Source organism: Porites lutea, chromosome 5 (genome assembly GCF_958299795.1).
Source record: "Porites lutea chromosome 5, jaPorLute2.1, whole genome shotgun sequence".
Classification (NCBI taxonomy): Eukaryota; Metazoa; Cnidaria; class Anthozoa; order Scleractinia; family Poritidae; genus Porites; species Porites lutea.
In genome coordinates this window covers 35222127-35230799 of record NC_133205.1, presented here as the reverse complement: position 1 = coordinate 35230799, position 8673 = coordinate 35222127, and the positions used below count along the sequence as shown (strand labels likewise).

Sequence of the window (8673 nt, the reverse complement as noted above, 5' to 3'; positions counted from 1 at the left end):
AGGTTTAACCAGTTTTTTTTTTCTCTTTTACGGACTCCACCTGTATGCTAAAAGTTTAAAGAAACTGTGAACGGAAGTGGATGTATGAAAAAAAATATCCTTAAAATATTTTGTGGAAATACGGTATGTGCTCTTTGGTCCGCGTCTAAAAGTCATTAACTTGAATATCTTACCCGAATCTTCACGTAACGAGCTGAAACACTCCCTGAAGATAGCTTTTATGTTCCTCTCGATAATCCTGAAGTTTCAAGTTCCGCACATAAATATTTTGCTTGGAATTCGAAGAAAGGTGACCGTTTTCGATAGTCCTTGGTCCGCGAATGTGGTCCTTTGTCCGCGTCTCAGGTAAGCAGCACGAAAAAAACGTAAAAATAATATAGTTTCCACTCGAAAACGTGATTTTCACAATATATTTTTTTGTTGTTGTTGTTGATACAATTAAGCAAAAGTTTTTTTCGGAAGATGTTGTAAGTATAAAATAATCTGCTTTTCTTTCAAAGACTTCAAACAACAGTCTCCTCGAGTCTCCCACACGAGCGTCGACGAGCGGTTTTCAGAGCGGTCGAAAATAATTCCCAAAAACTCTGTATGTATTCGAGGTATTAAAAAAGAGAACTTGAAGACATGTATAGGGACGATTTTCAAAACATTCTTCGAAAACAAAGGCCGTCGCTTTTTATTTGGGGAAGTTTTATTCAACCAATGTCATACGTGGCGGACCAAGGACCGCTAAGCGAAATTTGGTGACATTTTTCAAGAGTCGATAAAACAAAAAATTGAGAGTCTACAGCAATACACTTCCAACAGCAGAAATAAGTTGATCTAAAAACCTGTTCTGCAAAGAGGCACGTCTTCCCGTTGCGTGTTATTTATTCACAGCCTAAGTAAACATGACCATGTAATTTACGCTGTCGCAAAAATCCAAACTTCAAGAAAGACAAACCTACCAGTCAACAAACTTTAATTTCGCGTCTTCACCCACAGCAAGAAAGCCTAAACTTCGTCATATGAAAGAATGCTAATCAGTAAATCACGATATCTTTCATTATTCAACGTATTTTTTTTCGACGAATCATTTTAGCATTTTCGGAAAAGTCGCGGACCAAGGACCACGTTCAGTAATATGCAACCGGTCTTTCAGATATTAAACTGGACACAGGCAATGAACCGGCGTCTATGAAGCTTGTCTTAAGGTATCAGCCACCCTTCAGGACCGTCCGCGCGCGGATCGCTGTAGCGTTAGTTGTTTTTATAAAAACCCCTGTAAACCATATATTTTTTAAAAGCTTAATAATTCCAGATTATGGATTTGAACTAACAAAAACGATTTACTTAAATGTGTTTCGAAATTGGAACGCTTTGTGTAAAAGTACACGTCTCTATAAATCATGTTCCACTCCCGCCGCAAATGAACGGAAGAAAACAATTAACACCGCATTCGCTTCTCAACACGTTCCACTAAAAAACCGTGTCTCAGATTTTTGACAAGTGCGTTTGTTTTTCTTTTATTAGCAAATGAAGTTGGGGAAGGCAATTAGTCAACACTCCCTGTGGAAAAAAAGCTCTAGCTTTAAAATGAAAAGGAGTATTAAAATTCGCAGACACGGTTTTGTAGAAGAGATCTATGTCATCACAGCTGGCCAAATTTTAGCCAAATTGATTGAAAAGCTGCCGACTTGGAGTTCAAAACGTACGAGTCGATCGGCAAAATTTGCGTTCGGAGATAAAATAGAAAATACATTTTTGGCGGCATCCTACCTGGAATGAGATTATAACACCTAAATGTTTATTCTGATTGATATCAGAGAGGGATCAATTTTCTCTAACAATAGGACTTTGACAGGTAACATGTAACAGGAACAAACTTTCGCAGCAAGCAAGTGAACAGTTTAATTCTCCGTTGGAAAACTTCCACTCTTTTACACCACGAGAAGCACGGTTTAATTCCTTCTCAAGCAAAAGTTTTGCCTCTCCTTCGACCTTTTTTGTATGATCCGCCGAGGCATTTTTGTTGATCGGCGCCAGGCCGAGGAAACTAAAAAACTTTGAAGCCGCCGAATGTTCACCACCGATTGCTCGAAGGCCAAGAACTGAGGCCCGGTTTATTTCAAACTCTCTGCTCTTCTCGGAAGAATTAAAAACAGAATTTGTCTTCTGCGACGGACGGCTCTCATTCTCGCACTGAATTCGCCAGGTAGAACCAAGTCCATGCTTAGTCGTTACATTTTCCATGACTTGGACTCTTCCCTGGCAAAATCGACAAGATACAGACTCGTTTAGTTTCTGAAGCAGCTTTTCCGCTCGATACGATAGCTCGACCGCTTATTGTTTTCCACGTTCCATCAGCAGATGGGGTCGATGAGCTTAATTGGCTTTCTTCATCTGGTTCTTCAAGCTGGATTTTGGAGCAGTTTGCACTCTCAGTAACTGCAGCATTTTCGCTTTTCTGAATATCCAACTCCTCGAGCCACTTCTCTTGCTGATAAAATGAGCCCTTATCGCTCTCTGCCAATTTTGCGGCCCATTCTTTGTCAAACTCGCTCTTCGGTTTCTTTTTCGCTCTCGGTTTCGATGACGAAAACGGACACGACCTTTTCTTTTTTTTTGGCGGCATTTTTAGCAAAGCAAACGCTAAATATCCACGGAGAATAATACTAAAGGCTATAAACAACCCGAAGACAATTTGCACGTGTTGTGTCGAAGCACTCGGTATCACGTTACTAGTTCACAGGCAAGTTAATTGATATATGACACGGGTATGACAGATCTTGTCAACGATCAATAAAGATAATTAACGAGAAAAAATCTTTTACCCCCGATATCTTTCGACAGAAATAATATTTTCTTCTGATTTTTTTTTTTAAAAGAAAGCTCTCAAGCATACCTATTTGAAAACGTTGAAACCTCAAATATGGAAAAATGGCAATTTTAAGGGTGGCTGATACCTTAATTGCCGTTTTCACGCTAGAGACGGATAATTTGTTTTCGCTGCTGTCGCCGCTTAGCAGTTACACGATTTTATATTTTGTTTGAGCAAACTATAGATATCAACGAGAGCATCCTCTTTAGCCCTGGCTAAATCTATATATTATATACGCTTTCTAAGCACTGATAGTAACCAGCACTGCTCATACTGATTAGTAAGTACTTACTTGTGGTAACGGTTGGCTTCTACTTGGGTCAGCAGCAGATCCTCGGTCGTCTAATGGTATGATTCATTTACTGTTTTGCAGTCTAGAAAAACAGCGGTTTGAGATATGGAACCCAATAAACACATACTATGTGACCTCGTTGGTAACGATCAGGGGTAAACGCAAATAAACTCTTGATTTCTTACGTGTGATCAGTCCTTCTGAAATGAGCAATGAATAAACGCAGTGAAGTGATTGGTTGAGTACTTCTACCAAGAAGCATTTCGGACCGTGTCCAACCTCCTCCGTTAAGGATGCATACAAATCTATTTCCACATCTGTCACAATTAAAGAGAGTCATGATGGTGCTTATAATAATGCGAGACAGTTCGTTATTGAAAAGTGCAATGGCGAATGTTGCAAAGTTTATTTTGTTACATATTGCGTTCAATGGCAGTTATTGTAAAGTGTGACAGTTTATTTTATTACAAATTTCAACGGCGATTGTTACGAAGTGCGTCAGTTCGTTTTATTTCCAAGTGCAAAGGTGGTTATTGCGTATACAAAGTGCTACGATCACTCGACTGAAGGGTGAGTATCTCTCGGTGACGTCACAGCTCACGGTAGAGTCCAGGATTGACCAAGCCGAGAAAGCCTAGGGACTAGACTGGCTTCTCCCTTCTCACCCTTTTATATACCACTTTTGACCATTAAGCATCCCCTTTCAATGATATGCCTTTTAGTCCAGGCATTTTCAGTCTGCAAAACAGCCCGTATTTTAAAAATTTGCAGACCACATTTTCCCAAAAATGTAAATAACTTCGAAAACTTGGAGAGATTTTTCCCATATATTATATATTTAAACATTTTTAAGCCTCGTTACAATTATCATTGCATTTGTGCCAGTTAACGAGTACGCTCTTAAATTTGGGAAGAAAAATAACTTTTGACTTAATTTTTCTAAAAAAAAGCCAGTTAAGCGTTTTTCTTCATACTTAAGCCCATTTATCTCTGAAAAATGCGTGGTGTAACCCCCAGTTTTCTCTGTGGATTTCAACAGCCCTTGGTATAATCTACTTGTCTCACATAGTCATTATCTGAGAAAAAATAAAGAACTTTTGACTTAATTTTTCTAAAAAAAGTTAGTTCAGCGTTTTACTCCATACTTAAGCTCACTTATCTCTGAAAAATGCGTGGTTACACTGTAAAAACTGACCAGTTATAGTGACCCCAAAAAAATGGTTAAGATTTGAATCCCAGGTAACCGTATTGTATTAGGTTACAGTAACCAAAAAAATATAGTTCAGGTTAACCATTTTTTATTCCCGTTGAAATAACTTTTCTTTATGGGTTACATTAACCCTTAAAAATGGTTGTTTCTACCACAGCCCACGCCACTTCTTATGACTTGTTTGTCATAACCTCTACTTTTTGGTTAAAATAACTTTAAATTTTTAGTTGTTATAACCGAAATAAAAAGATAAATATGTTTCAACCCATACAGATAAGTTATAATAACCATTTTTTGTGGTCATGGTAAACCAGTTTTTTGGGTACTAGTGATGAATCTTTGGTAACCCATTTAAAATAGTCAAGAGGTGGTAGCTTTAACCATTCCATATGGGTTAGAAGAAAACGGTTGTTTTAACTGATAATAATGAATTACATTAACCTCACAATAATAGTCTTCAGCAACATTTTTAATGGTTATGTTAACCGTTCTCTACAAACAACAACAACAACATAGTTGACCAATAACTTCATAAAAAAGATAATCATACAACATTGCAAGTAAAAAATGCTTATGTTTCTTAATACAAGTATTTAAAGCAGAACAAGGAATGATTAAACAATCAGCCCTGCTTCCTAAACTATAGCAAATTTAAATTAGAATACTGCATGTCTCTCACAAGACTGCAAAACAAGACTTTATACACTGGCATATGATTGTAAAACAGAAACATCCTTAAGCAGAAAAAATTCAAGTAACTCCAGGGTCAATAGTGATACAGTACTTTGATTGAATTAAACCCTTAAGGTATAAGTGCCTTTCCTGCCAAAAATACTTTGTCAAATACAAAGGGAATTAAGAATTTCGTGAGATTCAATGATATAATAATTGTAAGATCTTGCCAGTGAAGAGTTAACTCCTCACCCACTGTACATGTAACTTTCTTTCTTTTGCTAATGATTGAAGCGAAGCGTATGATCTAAAAACTACCAGTGCCCTTCATTGTTCTACAAGCCATGTTTTTCTACTAGAAAGCAAAAAAAGATCCTATTCCAAGCAGTGGCTCGTTGAGGGTAACTCATCCGCCGGATCAGGACTTGTCTCGTTGTAATGAAAATATGGGTACTCGCCGAGCTTCATTCAAAGTTGTTTATTCCCTCAGTCGTTCAAATTTGGTGATATTTCTGAAATAAACGAAAATATTTCGTTTTTAAGTTCACTGGTTAACGCAGAAAAAATTACAGTCTTTCAGCGATACGCCTGTGGGGAACACGCACGCACGCGTGTGCGTGGTCATCGTGAGCAACGCGCGACACAAAGCTACAATTAAAAAAAAAGCTTTGTAATAGCGTATGATAGCTCTGTAACAGCAGTACAATATTGCAATTAAGATAGTCATCCGACGACCGGAAAATCTGTGCAACTGTACTGAACATTAAGAAAACTTTAAAGGGCCACGCAAGTACGTGGGGTTGTCTCAAAACGCGTCTATTTATTTGCAAAAAGATAATTTTAAAAACGATTTAGAGTTCTGTTTAAAAATAAGCAATACATACCGGTCATGCTGTTTCAGTGAAGGTCGGTGAAACAAGTCTTCGAGATTTTGCCTGTGTTCATTTGTCTTTAGTCGACGGGGCAGATATTTTGCTTATCTATTTCAGGCGGTCAACTGAAGTAAATTCTGTCGTGATCTTCTTATCATCCTCCTTTGAATAAACGATTTGCAAGGTATTCGTTAGCTAAGAATTTTATAGAAGCAGTAAAGACTGAAATTCAAGTGAGAGATCTATTCTGAAGACGTTGTCTTCGGACTACCCTGTGAGCAGAGTCTCGTTCGATCTTCCTAGATAAGTCGACTTATCTGGGAAGATCGAAGGAGACTCTGCTCGCACAGTCGCAGGGTATCTTCGGACTTGCATATATTTGAAATCACATTACCTTTTTACTTGCCACATCTCCATTGCTGTCCGTGGCTAGGAAACGAGCTCCCATTGACTTTTAACTGAGGGGCTTTATCCAGGCGAAATATAAAATGTTTCTTTTCGCAGCAATGAACCAAGAGCACTGAATTCAGCTTGGCGCAAGACGGTTAAACTAAAAAACTGAACTATGAGAGCCGAATTTGGCATTGATTTTGAAATTCCAAGTCTCTCATTGGCTAGCTAAGTAGATTAACGTCAAGGTGTTAAGTAACATACTACAGTTGACAGGAAACAATGCAACATTTTCTGAAAACCCTCAGTTGTTTTTCGAGTAAACTCGCCCAACATGTTTCCAACCATGAAATAGTTTAAGCTTATAAAAAGGTTACTGAGTAAGATTTTTAATTTACTGAGAACATTTAACGCCATTTAGGGTTCGCGACGTGACGAAATAGAGTTACTTTAGGTCACTTCAGACAAATACCGGAAACCCGCTGGAATTTTGTGACCGGTGAAAAACACGAAAGTATTGTTTGAAAACACGCGAGGATAGCTGTTGGCTTTTCGAGGTGCTCAGCATTGATTTGAATGGCATAACCTGTACAGGACATCTTGAAGAATCATTTCACCGAGATGACGATTAGTTCTCTCGGCTAGTCCGTCGAGGGAAACGTCAGAGAAGAAAATAGTCCTCGCGTCACGCGACTTCGCCTCTCGCGCGCGCGTACCAGCCCAGTCATTGAAGCAAGACGCGAGTTGGATGCAAGTCATTTAAAATATTTTAACTGTTGGGGAAAGTTGATTTGGCTATTCAATCTTAACCTATCCTAAATCCCATAATAAATGCTGATTATTTGTTCTTTCTTTAGCGTAAGGGAAAAGTCTGCGTTGAAGGTTGGGTACAAGGCTTTTATGATCTGTTGTTGTAAACTCATACCCGCCGTTTGTGTAGCCATTTCCTTCTGTGGTTTTCCGTTCAGTTTAACCCCTCGGAAAAGTCAGTTTTGACCATTCAGTGTTTAACCTACTTCATAGCTCTAAATAACGGATCGTTATTGGTTAGTCATGACCAACAATAATTAATAAAAGATTTTAACCAATTGATTTCAGGTTAGATGCACATTTTTACCATTTGCTTAACCATTTGGTTTCGTTATTTTGACTGCCATGAAAAGTTATTTTGACCAGTCGATATTCTAACGGAATTATAACCGTCACAACAACTGCTGATCATTGGTTAATCTAACCAATAACATAAAGGTTACGATTTTAACTAGTTTATTTTAGGTTAAAATTACCTTTTGCAACTGGTTATAACCTTTTAATATAGTTACCATAACTGATCTGTTTTTACAGTGTACCCCCAGTTTACAATGTGAATTTCAAAAGCAAATACACAACAAGTTTCACAGGAGAACGTGTCCCGTTGCAGAACGTTCGCATTCCGACAGGATTAAAGATGAGAACGGCATGGGACGAAGCACGGAAGTCGGAAACTCTTCGTGCTATCCAGTTGCCTTTTCACCACAGAATATAATTATCCCGCAAGAATAAACCTTCAAGGAATCCAGCCATCACCAACAGCACGAGCTAGAAGTGCCCTTCAAAGGCCTTGTAGTAATGCGTCTCAAATTAGCTGAAGCAGTAGTCGTAGGCCTACAAGTTCGGTGTCGGCATTCTCAAAGCGCCAGCGACCAAGTACCGAAGATGTGCTACGACGACCCAGAGCTTAGTCGCGCGAAGGCCTCAAAGCGAGCTTTCTCGTTTCCCAAAAGAATTCCCCTACATTGACAAACAGTGCTTCTTTCATCCAGCCACCGAATCAAGTAGGAGCTCAGTCTTTATAATAAGCCCTGACTGGGTCTCTGGACGCAAGAACTACTTTATTCGCAAAAATACTCTGTTTGGTTGAGAATTCATCTTGAGATTGAACTTGCCTTAATGTTATTACGAACTCGTAATAAGAGTGTAAGCCGGGCTGAACTAGGTCGGTTTATTTTGAATAATTCGGATTCGTATTCGTGGCCTTTTCAACTGCCGCCCCCTTCAACTCATTTTGACATCCTGTTGACAACTTGTTTGGTTTCAGTTTTCCCAACCAATCAGAAATGAAGTGTTGACAGCCTAAACACTACACAGAAGCTCGTGATATAATGTAAAACGTGACCTTGGCCGAAATTGGAGTTTGCTTGAACAAACACAGGTTTTTTCTTTGTTGCTATCTAGCGCATACGTGATTACACTGCGTTCTAAGCTTGACTGAGTAGATCTTATTTTTGCTGCACTAAGTCTTACATTTATGTAGAGGTCATGAAGTTGGTTTGTTTCATCCATATTGAGTAATTATTTCCTGTGGTTAATGCTTCTGTACGTGTTGCTGATTAGAATT

The 8673-nt window shown here is 38.6% G+C and overlaps 1 long non-coding RNA gene and 1 pseudogene across 1 annotated transcript; one reads left to right on the top strand and one right to left on the bottom strand.

The window, feature by feature from the left end:
• Positions 1-4813: 4813 nt before the first annotated feature.
• On the bottom strand, positions 4814-6583 carry LOC140936739 (uncharacterized). The gene is made up of 3 exons (XR_012165408.1): positions 6301-6583; positions 5919-6068; positions 4814-5546 (listed from the first exon to the last, which is right to left on the bottom strand). It is a non-coding gene; the product is annotated as an uncharacterized lncRNA (long non-coding RNA).
• Positions 6584-7127: 544 nt separating this feature from the next.
• Positions 7128-8196, top strand: LOC140938296 (uncharacterized; annotated as a pseudogene).
• Positions 8197-8673: the final 477 nt, after the last annotated feature.